Source organism: Gopherus evgoodei, chromosome 3 (assembly GCF_007399415.2).
Source record: "Gopherus evgoodei ecotype Sinaloan lineage chromosome 3, rGopEvg1_v1.p, whole genome shotgun sequence".
Taxonomy (NCBI): Eukaryota; Metazoa; Chordata; order Testudines; family Testudinidae; genus Gopherus; species Gopherus evgoodei.
Genome location: NC_044324.1, coordinates 103154360 through 103170502, shown reverse-complemented (window position 1 = coordinate 103170502; position 16143 = coordinate 103154360).

Genomic DNA, 16143 nt, shown 5'->3' with positions numbered 1-16143 from the left:
GGCAGGGCTGGCAAGGAACCTAAATATACTGACTCCCAGTCCAGTGCTCACACTGTCTCCTGTTTTAAAAAGATAACATACGGGTTATCCATACACCCCTAAACCCTCCTTTTCCTGCAGCCACAGCCTGATACACTTGATTCTCCATCTTGTCTGGTTTCCCTTGATATTGGGCTGTTGTGTGAGAGTTTTTTTAGTTATTATTGTAGTTACCAAGCCCTGTGAGTATTGTTTTTTCTTTACTGGGAACTTTAGCTCTGGAGAGAGAGAGAGCAGCAGGGTAGGAGGATTGGGACTATGTGCATTAGAGGGCCCTGAAACCTTGTTGAGAGTTAAAATAATTTACAAGCCATGGAGTTGGGTCCCTTCTTCCCTCCCTCCCTGAAAATGGGTGAGGCCAGCCACTTAAGTAAATAAAATGTTCCTAATGCAACCTTGTATAGACTTTAGTTATTAAGTGGCATATGGATACAAAGCTCATATTAGGTGAGCATGGGAGTATTAGCTGGACCCAGAAGGCCCCACACCTACTAAGGTGGGTGAGGAGATTTGGAGTGGCTTGTTTGCCATTGGGAGAAGTATTGTTCCTCCTGAAGATTGCCTTAACTTGAGAGGGAATCAGATCTTCCCCTACAGTCCTACAATCTGGCATGCTGGAATACAGTGCTGTAACCTATATGAGATACTTTCTGGGTCCTTGGGCCCAAATTTGACATACTTTATTTTTTTCTCCTATATCTGCCTGGAAGGCCTTTGTAATTCTTCATGCATGTTGTTCTCAAAAGAAAAAAACTTAGAAGTGTTTCCCCATCTAAATAAACCAACAGTAAATGTCAGCAATCCAACTTCATAGTGCAACCATACAATAATGAGCCAGTGCATATAAACTCTATAGGAAAAAGAAATTTGGTAATAATAGTAAATGGTAAATACTTGGCATTTCCATCTGAAAGGACAGTGTTCTGTTTCAAACTTCCAACAGGATGTTGTAAAGAAATAAGAAATATTATTCTTACTGTTGTTATTTTATGGCAAATACCTTGCCAATGTCTCTTTAAGAATTAGACTTGTTTGTCACTGAATTCATGTTTCATGGTTTGATTTTACCACTTCAGCCATAAAAGGGGCCAAAATTCCACTCTTTATTTGTGTGACAAATTAAACTAACTTTTTCAAACCAAGTGAACATTTTCATCCAGCTGCCCTCCAGTCAGGACTCCTCAGTGTTCAGCAGAAATTTTGAAGGATGTCAGAGCTGTGTTATTCGTAAGTCTGTTCCTAACTAAAAAGGACTACGGGGTGAATGAAAAGATGGACTTGGGCTCTCACATGGAGATTTGCTGTTATTGAACGCCAACATCTTTCACTTTTTTGGAATGAGATCTTAGAGCATAGACTACTGGGACCAGTATTGTCATCTGATGATGTCTGCATTTTGAAGCAAAAGTCATGCTGTCATGAAGCAACACTTGAGCGTGGCAAACATGTCTGGGTTTGATCTGGCAAGCTAGAATGCAACCAGTGCAGGCAAGTTCAGGTTCCTACCCAAACATTTTATCCTCACTCAGCTTCTGTTTCATAGATGATTATGACTAAAACTCAGAGTCAATTTATGCAGTATTTCCTTTAATTCTCTGTTCAGTAATCACAAGAGTAAAATCCTTAATAGTAGGGAAATAGTTCAGAGATTGCAGTTCTGTTTCAATTTTTTCAGTCCAGGACTCATATTTATCAGAGAGAGGAAATTAACTACACATTCTGACAGTTTATTTAATATTTATTGTCTTTAATACAGCACTCAGTCCAGTATTCCTTTTCTGTTTCTTACACACACATATGGTATGGTATGGTGAACATATATAATTCTACACAAAGGCTTTATTCTGCAAGACACTATTTTTTTAATCAGCTGGTTCACCAGGAAAGGCTGAATAACTGAGTTTCATTTGAAATATAGCATTAATATGTTTGTATCAGGTCACTGATGTTAAAATCTGTGCGTACAAATTGGTGCAGCATTACAGAGGCAAAATTTCCCATTGACTTCTAATATCCACTCAGAGCAAAGGGGTGTCACTATCCTATTGGTGCTGTGGATGCACAGCACATTCTTCCTGAACTGCAATCTGAGCATGTGGCTTTGTCTACACTGAAACTTTGTCTGCACAACTTTTGTCATTCAGGGGTGTTAAAAAACACACATACACACACCCAACAACCAAAGTTTTAACGAACAAAAGCGCTGGTGTGTGAACAGCGCTTTGTCAGCAGGAGCGCTCTCCTACCGACAAGGCTGCCACTCGTTGAGGGTGGAAGTTTTCTGTTGGTGGGAGAGATTTCTCCCGCCAACAAACAGCAGCTATACTTCATGCCTTTTAGTGGCACAGTTGTAGTGGCACATCTGTGTGTCGCTAAAAGGGGGTTAGTGTAGACAAAGCCTGAGTGTGTTGACTGCAAATCTAACTTCACTGTACTCCCCTGTGCTGCTCAAAGCTCCTTAACTGCAGTTCAGAGAATGAGGCCATTCAATGCAAAGTACACTCAGCTGTGCACACATGCACAACACTGGGTTTTTTTTTGGGTGCATTACAGGGGAATTAGGCCTCTAACCAGGAAAGTAATGTAACTATGACCCTAGATGACCAGAAAAATTTCAACATCATTCTTTGTTGTATGCTTATGGCTGGTACAGAGCTGGAATGCCCCACATCTTGCTGATTCAAAATGCACGTTACCATAACTGTACATGGTATCTTGCTTATCTTAGTTCTTAAATATGCAACCTTAACATTCTTTTAAATTAGTGGGGTTTTGTTTTTATTTTGTGAAATTAACAAAAGGAAGAATTATATTCTTCATAGCTTTGAAGTACTGCTTGTGTCCAACAAATTGACCATAGCCCTGGTAATTTCCATAATCTAGGACCTTTGGGCTAGAACACCCCAGAAGATCTTATCCCACACAATTTAGCACTGCAGGAGGGAGCACCACAAAACGCACAGGTCAAATACAAGCACAAAAGTCTTTAGATTGTAAACCCAGGGGGCAGGAATTATCTCTTTTCTATGCTTGTACAGCACACTCGGGCCCCAGTCCTGACGGAGTTCTTTGGGTGCTACTATTATTATAAATATTTACTGAGAATGAAAAACAATTGGGATATTCAAAAGATTCCTTCTTAGCAAGTATTATTGCCATTCCTTTCCACCCTCAAGGTGTTGTGACTGTAGGGCTGTTCAAAAAAAGGTAGCAACAATCTTTTCTAATGTTTTTTACTCTCCTTTTACTCAAAATCAGGTAAACTATTTTTGATCAAACATTACAGTTAAAAATATAGGATATCATCTTTGGGCAGAGATCAAGATTGAAGAATTTCAGCTGAAGTTTTCCAAAAGTTAGAAGTGACTAAAACCAGGTGGTTGGAAAAGAATCCATTATTCAACCTTAACTATAACAATCACTGTCACTCCTGCTGTAGTAACATTTTGTGATTCTATCCTGACATCTGTCTAGGATCTCAGAGTGTTTTACAAACATCAATGAAAGTTAAGCCTTACTCTACCCCAAGAGCTATGTAGTATGAAATATTTTAACACATAGGAAAACTGAAGCATGGAGAAATTACGCAACTTGCCCACGGCCACACAGCCAGCCATTGGCAAAGACAGAACTAGATCTGAGATCTACGAAGTACAGCACCTCTCTCTAATCTTTCTGAAATACTGTTTAAGCAATAAGAACAATTAAATCCAGGTTTTTTTTTGTTTTTTAAATTACAACAGGCGTTACTGAAGTAAATCGAGGTTTGAAGTGAGGACAGGCTGCAGGGGATGTGGCTCTCCCCACCCACTCCCAGTATCACAGCATGCAAATAAACAGCATTCTTCACAACTGAGATCTCACCACTGTTCGATCATGGCAGTGTACTCAGCGCTGCTTGCCCTCTTCTCGTGCCATATCCTGAGACATACTAATTCACCCCAATTTTATTCACTGGTTGGTGGACAGAATGTGGGGAGGGTAACGAATAGTTCCTCTGATTCCTTTTGACTGTGCTAGCAGAGCTAGCAGAGCTTCATGAAGAGAACTTAAAGACTGAAAAGTGGTGGCTCTGTTCAAATAAAATAAAAAATTAACTGACCAGTGTAACTGATTCTGGTTAATATGCACCCTCCCATCCCCCGAACAAACCACCCTCCATCAAAGCAGTTGTATAAATTAAAAAGCCAGTCAGAAGAGCATTTCAAGCAGGAAAAGAAGAATGTGTCTATAGATACTTATGAATTTGGCTCCACCTTCTGTACACAGTGAAAATAAACATGAATTAAATTGTGTCTTGAATGCCATTTTTACTTGTTATTGTTTTTACTTCCCAGTTCAGTTTCAAAAGCTTACCCAGATAGGTTCTCATGTGTTTTAGTGAATCTTCATCTCTACGTGTTGAAGTAGAGGTTTTTCAGTAATTCAGTTCCAAAGAGTGGGAGAATTATTTATTTGGGAGTATTTATAATTCACTTTAATTTATAATTTTATATGGGAGTATTTTTAATTCACGTACGTTAGGGAATTGAAGTCAGGGTAGCGGCTGGGACTATTTAAAGATGTGTGATCTTTAGATTCTTTTAGACTTTTTTGCTGTGTAGAGGGTGAGTGAGAGTCATTCAATTAGGGTATGTTAGAATTTAGAGCAGACTGTGCAGCACTTACTTACATTGGTAAATATTTACTCATTAATAATCCCATTGAATTTCTTAGGACTCTGCCCACGAGCAACTGCTTGCTGTAGTGAGCAAGGGCTCCAAAGTCAGAACACTAACTAGAACCTTATGTATGAATACAGGGAGAAGAGGTTGCAAAAACCCTAAAGATTTAGCAGTGTAAGACATTTTTGAAGTTATATTATTTTAAAAATGCTTTCATTATCATTTGAATGCTCTTATAATTTGGTGCAAAATTAGTTTGCATAATAATCTGCATGCTCATGGTAGTTATAATAAATGAAATGATTAACATGTAAATAATAATACTTACCAGAGTATTTACATAGCTGTTTTTTCTCCAAGGATTGCAAATATTAATTCATATCTGGTAACACCAATATCTACAATATCTCACAAGGCAGGGTTGGGAAATCTTACAGAGTGTTAATAGTATGCATGGGGAAGAGAACCTAGGAGAACTGATTCTTTTCACCCTGAATTTAGAATTTTCTGGGTTTTCTGAGTTTCATTCAAATCCTTCAGATTATTGAAACCGAGTTTTTCATTTGGCCATCTGGATATATGAGTGTGAGGGTAGGAGACAAAGTGTTTTATCCACAAGATCAAACTAGAGAATTTAATTATAGTGTTCTACAAATGACTTAGTACCAAGAGGTGTTTGGAAATACATTTTTTCTTTGAGTCCATGCTGTAAATTACAAAAGAGACAGTGAGAGCCAATCATTTGTCAGTTGTACATTTGTTATTCCTTCCCTATAGGAAGACCATGATCTAACTTAATTACTAGCTTTATTTTTATCATATCAAAATTAGAAAAAAGTTTTAGGCAGCACTTTTGTGTGCACACGGTTATATTTAGATTGACTAGCTCATCCAAATGTAACTTGGTAAACGTGGGCACTCACCAGCATGCAGCATATGTTGGTAACTTTAATGCCCTCTTCTTATTCAACAACCATGACATGAAAGACAGTTGGTAATATGCCACACTGTAACTTGTTTGTGGTGCAGATAAGAGTAACATCACATGACCTGATTAAAATTACAAAAAAAAAGACAAGATTGACGACTGAGAGAAACAGTAATTGGTGGGATGACTTTTAACTAACTCACTCTTTCTTTTAGGACTAGTTCAGGGGAAACAAAATCAATAGATGATATTGATAATATTTATGAGACTATCCCAAAAAGGTGGTTCCACATAATACCACTGAGTTCTTTAAGGCACACCAACCAAATAGACAAAACAGTTTAACTTTGAAACAAAACTTAAACAAAATTGTAAACGTAACTGAACTGTCAAGGATGTACAATTGAATTGCATAGTATACAAGGTAAATAACTGAGTCAAAGTAGCACTATGTGTAAAGAAACAAAAAAGACTGAATTTATATTTCTTTATGTGGTTTTTAATCATTTTAGTCATAGTAATGTATTGAATAGCAGTTATTTAGCTGAATGTTGTAATCAATCCAGATATACTTAAATCATCATATTCTAATATAACCTGAAGTATAGTCTAATCATCCTAGAAACAAACACAAGATATAAAAAATAAAGTGAGAAAAACTATATTAATACCATAAACACGTTATTAAACCAAAATAGGTTTGTCTAATAATTCTTTCTATACTGCCTTAGAAAGAAATAAGGAGTTTCTAAAGCTTAATCCAGTACTCAAAAGCAAAAACTTTCAATCAATATTCAAAAGCAAAAACTTACAACCATATAGCTCAATGCTAATATTCATCTACATGTAGGTAGCTGAAACCATTACAAGTGCAATTCTAGCACACTTCATTACAGTTCAAACCAAAACGGATACTGAAAATTGGTTTGACAAAGATTCTAATTCCAGTTTTTTCAGCTGTTTAGGAAAGCAGTACTTTCCTCTTTCCCCAGTTAAAATCTTTCACTCCCTTCATAACACAGTGTTCACCTGTAGAATATGAGTGACATATTGTTTTGTTCAACATCTCTACACTGAAGCAGGATAAGACAATCTCATCCTCCACTCTGAAGTCTTCTGGAATCTCTGCGTAGAGGTGTTTTTCATGTCCTCAATCTTTAGGAAAGATTCTATTTCCCAAGGCAACTTTGGTTAGGATATGGGATCCTAGTACTCAAAATCCTCCAAAAGTTTTGTACATGGAGGATTTGGTTAAAGAAATGATTCTGTTTTGGGGTGAGGAAGATTACCTTTTCAGGACTATGAGAAGTGAGTAGAGACTCTCTGGATCAGGATCAAGACAACTCTTCACTCAGGGTGTATGGATCTTTAGATGAGGCTGCTACTCCACCAACCAGTGGAGGTGAAGGTCTTCTTTTCTGCACAAATTTTCCATTCAGTTGCATAGATGGTTTTGGGACATCCCCTTGTGGACCATCTTCTGATATCAACACTTTTACCATTGGATAGAGCAAATTTGTGGGATAACCATTCTTCAGGTTATAGATAATATCCATCACTTAGGCTAATCGGGGGTGACTGACTTCTTTCCACCCATACAATAGCTGGCATTCAGACCGCACAAAGGTGCTTTCTAGAATCTCATAATTCTAAAAGATAATTCAAAATATTATGCAAACAGTATTATTCTGAGGTCTTTTAGTTCTGTTTTCTGCTGTTAATTTGTTTTCTAACATTCAAGAACAGCTGTAGCAGTCTCTTTGCATTCTGTTGTATACGTACAATACTCTTAAACTCCTTCAGTCTTGAAGCTTAAAGTTCATTTTTCATTTACTTAAAACTAACTTCAGTTCCAGGTAAATTTATCTGTTCCAGCCTCAAATATAGGAAAGGTTATCCCCAAAGTTTGCTAAACATTGAACAACTTCCAAGGCTCATTATCAAATTAACATTTAAGTTCCAAACACCAAAATACTCTTTGCCATTTCAAATTAAACACTTTTACCTTAACCAGAATTAATGCAGTAAACAACTTTCTTTGTGGGGATAGGCATGAGGCAGACAGATAGGGACATGGAAAGTCTGATTTCTCAGCCTCCAGCAGCCCACCTGTATGGCTCTTGACAATTGCACTTTCTGCCTGCAGGGAGGCAGAAAAGCAGCCAGCATGCTAAAAATTCTGCATTTAGGTCTCCCAAAATGGATTTATTTTTGGTATATTTGACTTTTCAGCTTGATTCAGGATGGAAAACTTTCAAAAAAGTGAAATTTCTCATGGGAAGGGACTTCCATTTTCCAGCCAGCTCTATTCAAAACAAAGATGAGAACCTGCTTTATTTCAATACTAATTCCCATCTAGTTTCTCCAGTATTTTGACTATATTTTAATTATGACTCTGTAGTAATGGGGTACCTTCTTGTGGCTGGGTCTTTCAGGGCTGGTGCCTCCCTTCTGATGGTTGTTTACATTGCATTTACGCCCCCCGCCCCCCACTCTCCAGGACTCGCACTGTTTCCTCTTTGTGACCCAGCCCTCTTCTGGGGTATCGAAGTCCCACTAGATGAACAATCCACATGCCATTTCATACAGTTTTCCAACCCAAGGCCAGGTCCTGTGCCGTTTTCCTAGCAGCTAGTTGGGGAACCTGGGCCCAACTGGGAATTCCAGTCCAGGAACCCTATGTCCAGCAACTATGGTCTGTTTTCTCCCCGACCATGCCACTATCTCCCTGGACTCCTTCCTACTTCTCTATCTTCTGCCCCAATCCCCACTACCACCCCACTCTGGGTTTACCAACCCAAACTCTCTCCTACCAGTGAGTAATTGGAGACTACTTTCCAGCTCTGACTTCTTGCCAGACTCTGTAGCCCCAAATAAATCTCCTTTCTCACAAGAAGTGACTGCAGACCACTTCCCCTGAAGCCCCTTCTGTTCTCAGCTTCATCCCTTTATACAAGCCCAACCTGCTACTTCTCAACAGGACTTCATGTTCCATTAAGCTTTACTGGTCCTTGAATCTCTTCCAGCTGTGGCTTATAAGGTTAATTGACCTAATTTAACCTGCTGTGCCTTTTGAGGAGTGGACATCCCATCATAGACCCCTTAAGCGTAACTGTAGAAATCTTACTAAAAATAATTATTTGTGTACCTAGTATAGATGCCTAAATTATGGTATTATTTTGATGTCTCTATGACAGATATTTACTTTGTGGTTGGTACATAAGAACATAAGAATGACCAATGGTTCATCTAGCCCAGTGTCTCTGACAGTGGCCAGTACCAGATGTTTCAGAGGGAATCAACAGAACAGGGCAATTATCGAGTGATCCATACCCTGTCATTCAGTCCCAACTTCTGGCAGTCAGAGGTTTAGAGGCACCCAGAGCTTGGGGTTGGGTTAATTGTCATTGATGGACCTAGGGTGACCAGACAGCAAATGTGAAAAATCAGGGCAGAGTGTGTGTGTGTGGGGGGTAATAGGAGCCTATATAAGAAAAAGACCCAAAAATCGGGACTGTCCCTATAAAATCAAGACATCTAATCACCCTAGATGGACCTATCCTCCATGAACTTATCTAACTATTTTTTGAACCCAGATATATAATATTGAACCCAGGATGAAGTAGAGGGTAAATCTTTTTTCTTGCATGACTTGCCGCTGAGAAGGTTTCAAAGATGAGAGAAGGTTGGTTGTCTGTTCTTCTTCCAAGCAATGTATTTCTCTTTCAAAAAAGCAAATAATAGTTCCAGATAATGTGAACCTATAAACAAGAGACAAGGTCTTCCTTTATGTGCTCTGCAATGCAAAGCACATTGCTGGCACACAGTACATAATAATAACAACAAATACAATAATAATAAATAATACAAATAGTTATTACAATATATAATATAATACAACTTCATATCTGGAGAAATTTTGACCAACTCCAATTTTAATATCTATTAGCAAAGTTATTTTCCCCAGCTTCATGTGTATAAGCTATATGCTAGCTATAACTAAAGATCTTTGTCTTATATAGCGTGACAATGATCTCTTTTAATTTTTGGCAATGTACTGTGAAGCCAAAACATTGATACTTGTTTTTTTAACATCTGTTTCCAGACATAAAATAAAAAACTTAAGGTACCGAATCATAGAAAGGTGTGTGAATAAAATATTTTGTTCATCTCTGATATTTAAAGATGTGCACAGAACAAACAAATACAATCTGTATATATCTGGTAACTCTCAGATGTACCCATGACATATTAACTTCTGGAAATGGTGAATGCTTAAGATATTTCGGGAACAGGCAATCTTTGTAAGTCTCTGTTTATGCTTGCTAATAGTTTAGCATCCCACAGAGTAGATTCCTTTCTTGAAATATAGAAATTAGTCTCAGGTGTGGAGCCAGTTAGCCTGATAAAGGTGGAAAGAGCTTGCCAAAAAGACTTCTAGATAAAGGAAGTGGAACCGTGCCACTGAGCTAGAAAGATTAAAGACAGTCTAAATCCTAGGAAAGTGAGAACACAAAGCAATTGCTGCAATCCCAGTGTTAAAACCAAGATGAATCCTATTTGTATTATTTCAGTAACAAATATATGGGTATGCTATATACATATCAAATCATTTCATGACTCAATGTCCACTTAGTGTAAAGTGAAACCTATTCAAACAAAGGGCAAAATTATTCTGTCTAATTCCCACTGGCAGATCTCCATCGCATACTCAACATTTGTTCCATGCACAGAATTCCCAATGATGTCAACAAGAATTCTACATACAAAACAAACATGGTCTATGCTGTAGAAAACCATACTGTAGTTCAGAAAGAAGAATTTTGCCCTTTGAGTGGCCATGTGTATTATATATATATAAAACAAAAGACAGGCAAACGTGAGTTATGTGGATATACATTGTAGCCCTAAGGATTAATCTGCTGGTCTGTATAAATATCTTTCTTATAAATTTAAGTATTTGATGTAATAGGCTTATAGATTTATATTAAGAATAAGTGGCTGTAATGCAAGACACCTACAAGTCAAACATCCTGTATGACGCTAAGGCAACTTTAGCACATTTTGGGACCCTTACTCAGAAAAGTAATAATAGACAAACTACCTACGCAGATGTCTGGAGACCTTTAACTGAGCCAATAACAGTAAAGGGTGGAAAAAGATGATTTTTGCCCATAAGTACACCACAAATGCATATATACCTGTCATTCATATGCACATACATACTAGCCTATGGGGCAAATGTATCCTAACATTTCCGCTGGGGAAAAATGAAATTTGGGCAAAGGAGGAAGGATTTCCGACTAATGCCCTATAAAAAGGTGAGATAGCTCACCATTAGGCAGGCAATCTACCCATCTATCTGCTCCTGTCTACTCTTCATTGCCTCTACCTTCAACTACGTATCGATGCTACCCATCTACGACAACTATTAACTATTAAGAGGCCATAGTATTATTTCTTTTCAAACTGTAAGTGAAAAGTGATTTAATTTCCCTTATGTTTTATTTTAGTTAAAGCATATAGAATTAAATTAGAACATTAAATTCAGTGGATAAATTACATCAACACTACTAACACACCCCAAATCAGGCTACAACATAACCTTTCATAGCTAGTCTAAATATACATTAGTTTTTGGAAAACACATTCTAAATAGCACTGTACACTAAACAATGTACAACAGTCAGTTTTGACTTCTCTATAACCTCACAAATGTGGGCTTGGCGGTCCAGGGAATAATCATGCACTTGTTTCCCTTTTATTTTATAGGTTGTCCTGAAGAAAAGTTCAGACCCTTAGTCCCATGGCATCCAAGACTAGATGGCAACATCTTTATCTCAGAAGAAAGGAAAGGTCATGAAAGAGTAAACTACAAACATGAGTACTTTTTCTTATGTTCATGATATAATTTAGAAAATGCATGCACAGTAATAATACTGTGTTCAGTGTTAATTCTGAATCTTAACTCTGTCCCTTGTACTTATGCCTTGAAGTATGGTCTATCTTTATGCCATTACAAATTATTTGTCAATTAATACAAGCTGGAATTTCCGAACAACTTCACAGATAAAAAGTTACAGATTGTTATACAAAATTTTCAGACTTTGGTTGATTTTTAAAGAGACAAGTATGACTAAGGATAGAGTTTACCCCACAGAATCTTTATTCCTAGTGATAATGCATGAAGTACATCTTGACTTTCAGGTCCCAAACTCAATTTGCTGCATTGGCACTTAGAAAAAAACATCACTGCAAACTGAGCAAATGTAACAGGGAATACACTGAGAGAAAGGAAGCATGGCATGCCACAGTGCAATTTTTACAGTCTCCTTTCAGATTTTAAAACACAATTTTAAATTATTAAATAAAACTCAAATTTATTAAATTAGAATTTTCCTCCAGGTTTTTTTTTAAATATCACTAAAACAGTTGTGAATCAGTTGTGAATCAATGAGTGCTTTCCCCTAGTGTGAGGCTCTTCTTCAAAGGGGAAAAAATATTTATTTATTTATTTATTTATTGGTTTAGGAATAGAAGTGAAGTTTAGAAAGTTTGGGTTCTCTAGAAACTACTGGATGTAACATTTCACATCACTTCCCACTAGGGGGAGATGTTACATAACAAGCTCTTCCTCCCTTTCCTCCCACCCCCAAAATCCCTCCCAATCCCAGTACATCTGCTCTAAATCTTCCCAGTAATTGTGGTTTACAAAAACACTTATTCATGACCTGCACACTTTTTATTATTTATTGATCCCTGTTTGAGATAACAAAACAAAACAAAAAAAACCAATATTTTCAGCAAATACTTTTTTAAAAAGTGTTGTGGTGGTGGTGGTGTTGTTGCAAGAAATACTTGGCTGTGGGTATCCGCTATTGACAAGCAAAACTCATCAGCATTTTGTTTGCAGAGGTGAATCATTGTGCTTTCAGTAGATTCTCCCTCTTCTCCTTTCACTTTGACCTTTAGGTTTGAATGAAACTAAAATCACAAACCCCCACACAATGTCTTGAATGGGTTCCACCTGAAACTATAAGTTGACTCCAAGTTGCTTGAAACTCAGTTCAGTTTTTTGAAACTTATCACAGGCTTGTTGGAACCATGCACTACATTTGCCAAAAGGTTACAGACCCTGACAAAGCTCTACAAAGCTGATTCAGTTTTGATTTTCCAAAGAAACGTAAGGTGAGTTTTTGAATTTTTTTCACAACTCTACTACAACTCACTGTGGCCACTCTACAAAATCACTCTGGGTTCGCCAAGAACATGAATATGATAATACCATATATTGTGACTCGGTGCCTCTCTTAATTTGCCTCTCGCCTATGCATCTCTGTAACATCTACAAAGCATATTACATATATTGTACAACCATTTGGGCTTGCACCCAAGTCTTTCCAATGACTTGTTGTGAAACAATCATATCCACTGCATTGTATGTTCTTTACTATGGTTGCATTTTAATTCATACAAATATTCAAGCTTTTAGCATCATGCTGTATTCTAGCATCAATAAAAACACATCATGCATTGCAGTCTGTAGTCTAATCTGTCAATGATCTATCTATAATAAGCTGATAGGAGATCCCTGACAACTGATTTGATCTAATCCAATTGGGAAGTATTTAACTATTGTGGAACTAGTTGCGTTACCAACTGTTTAAATCTCACAAGAATTTCTGACAAGCGCTGAAGTTTCAGTAACGGGGTAATGCTGCTGAGCAAGAAGGCTGAGGATTTAGATCCCTGCACCTTTGTCTATCTACAAAGGCACTGCAATTCTTTTAAAATAAATTAATAGAAGCAACACCTCTGGATACTAATAGTTTGGGATTTAATGTCACAGAAGAAAAAAGCTTAATTTGCTAGCATTGTAAATCACTTCCAGAAATACCACTTTATACATTTGAGACATTCAGGGATGCTGTACAAGCAAAATGGGTCAGCGAATACATAGATAATATGGTGCATTCCTGGCACATGTAGGTGACAGGAATTTCAAATCCTACTCATTTCTGTTCATAAAACAAAAAATATAACATTTAGTTAAATAATGGGTATCTGTCCCACTCTATTGAGGAAAGTGAAAGTTACTATAAAGGACAACAAACCAGGAAATCAGAAATCTATAAATCGTACTATTTCCACCACTGAATTTAAGTGATAGTATTAGTCATGCTGAGCTGGCTGCAATATCCACCGTAAACATTATACTTGATGAATTTAAATCCTTTTCCTGTTCATAAATGATTTTCAAACAGGCTTTGATTGTTACAAATTTATTGATTATTCAGAATAATTCAGCTAAAGGTTTATGTGAATATATTTCAGCCTAAGGAATGCACATCCTGAACTATGTCCACCTAAATGAACACTTCTGGTACAAATACTTGTGTAAATGCACATGCACGTGAATATTTCTGACACTTTGCCTTTCAACAAATATTCTTTCAAACAATGTTTTCCTTTCGCTAATATCTACAAAAAGCTGTAAAGTGTTATGAATATGCATTAGCCAAATACAAGTTATGCTTTAATCAAACACGTTACATTATTAAGCTCAATGCAAAGGTACCTCGATTTAACGTAATGACCTGTCATATGCAGAATGTCAGACTATACGTTTTAATGGTCCCTTCTGGCCTTAAACACTATGAATCTTATTCATCTATGAATGCTGTTGAAGCAGATTTGTGTTTTTTATTGAAGTAAGTTTTCATAAACACTTTCTTGCAGTGTTTATTTAAGGATATCACATCTACTCTAGTGGTGGGTGTGTTAGTAGTCTAGATAAAACAAAAAGGTAAGAAGGTCAGTGGAATTTACAATTCAAGTCAGTGATATACAAATTGAGAATGAAGATGGTAGCAGCAAAATAATTTTTAGTGCAAAAACAAGAAATGAAAAATAAAGGACAAACTGCCAAGAACTTTCTGTACTGAAGGAAGGAGCTCAGGAATGAAAACATTCTTTAAAGAACTGTTGAGGAGCTCAAAACTAAAATAATAAAAAAAAATGTCACATACACTAGGTTATCATATTTTTCTTTTCATAGCTTGCATTATTTAAAACTAAACTGGACAAAGCGCAAGACAGTATGCTGTAGGGAACAAGCCCTCCAATGGCAAAAGGATAAATGAGATGACCTAATATGTTATTTCCATTCTAATTCTTATTATTTTACATTCATTCTTTGTGGGATGTGAATGTAAAATGTAGTCACAGGAAAATCAGACCAGGTTGTGTTTTGATTGTGTCCTCTTTGAAGGTTGCAGAGATTTATCACCATGAAGTGAACAGTGGAACAGGATATTGTCAAATCAGTGAGTGATTTTTAAACATTGACACAAAGAAGATGAAATATTCACCTAAAAAAGAAACATCAGATAAAGATAAAAACTTCTTACTGAAAGTCATGCACTGCGTGATGGGTGAGCACAGATTCATTCAAAGCACAGCACGCTAGTAAACTGTAATCTCTGGAAGAAGACAGCATATATATTCAAAACTTCCCATTAGTCAATCAGTAAAGAATTACACCTAATAGGATGGAAGCTATATGAATGTGGGTGGTTTGTACTGACAATGTTTTTAAAAATGCCCCTAAATATATGTTAGGCATCAATAACAATAATAAAATGGCCCAATAGTGACATTTTAAGCAATAATTCACAGCAAATATCATACTTGACAAATTTAGTCTCATTTTGTGCTCGCTGAATGTCTGCAATAAGACTGAGATTTCCTTGGTTGTAGTCATTATTCATATAGACTCTGTTAGCTTGTTGCAAAATATTTGTTTTGGTTTCTACTTGGATTGATTGTAAGCAGTTTACTTCAAGTATTCATTACTCAGTAATTAACTCTCATATTGGACCAAATATTACCCAGCTATTGCCAAATTGCGGTCTTGGAGACCCTTTGTATCTCAACATTGGAAAAACAAAAACAAATGGGATGCATTTAAAACTGACTTATTCTAACTAGCAAACTATAAAACTATGAACAAGTCAAATCTTTCCTATATTCAGAAGAATACTACGCAGTACTTGTGTTGGAGTTTAACTGACCCCATGATCAAACATATTTTAAAAAAGCTACATACTATGCAGATGTTGGGGTCTGACTGAAGCCATGTTTACAGAATGAAAATATATAGCAACAGTAACAATATAAAAGGCATAAACAAAGCAAAGTGGCAGTAAATGGCCTACTATTTAAAAAAAATTGAGTGAATAGGTGACATGTTCTGAATGTACAAGGTTCATACACTTTGTACATTTGTATGTGTTTTTCTGTCTAGTTCTCTGGAGCATATGTAACATCTTCCCCATTTCTTAGACTATGCATCAGTAACCAGTACATTAGACAATATTTCCCTGGAAGCCTGAGGCAGGGCTGCGATGTTCCTTTCCTATATCAGTGGCTTCACCATTTCTGCACCTAGGTCTCTGAGAAACAGCTGTCACTTACTCAAAGATTTATTATGCTATGTGCAATTCAACAAAA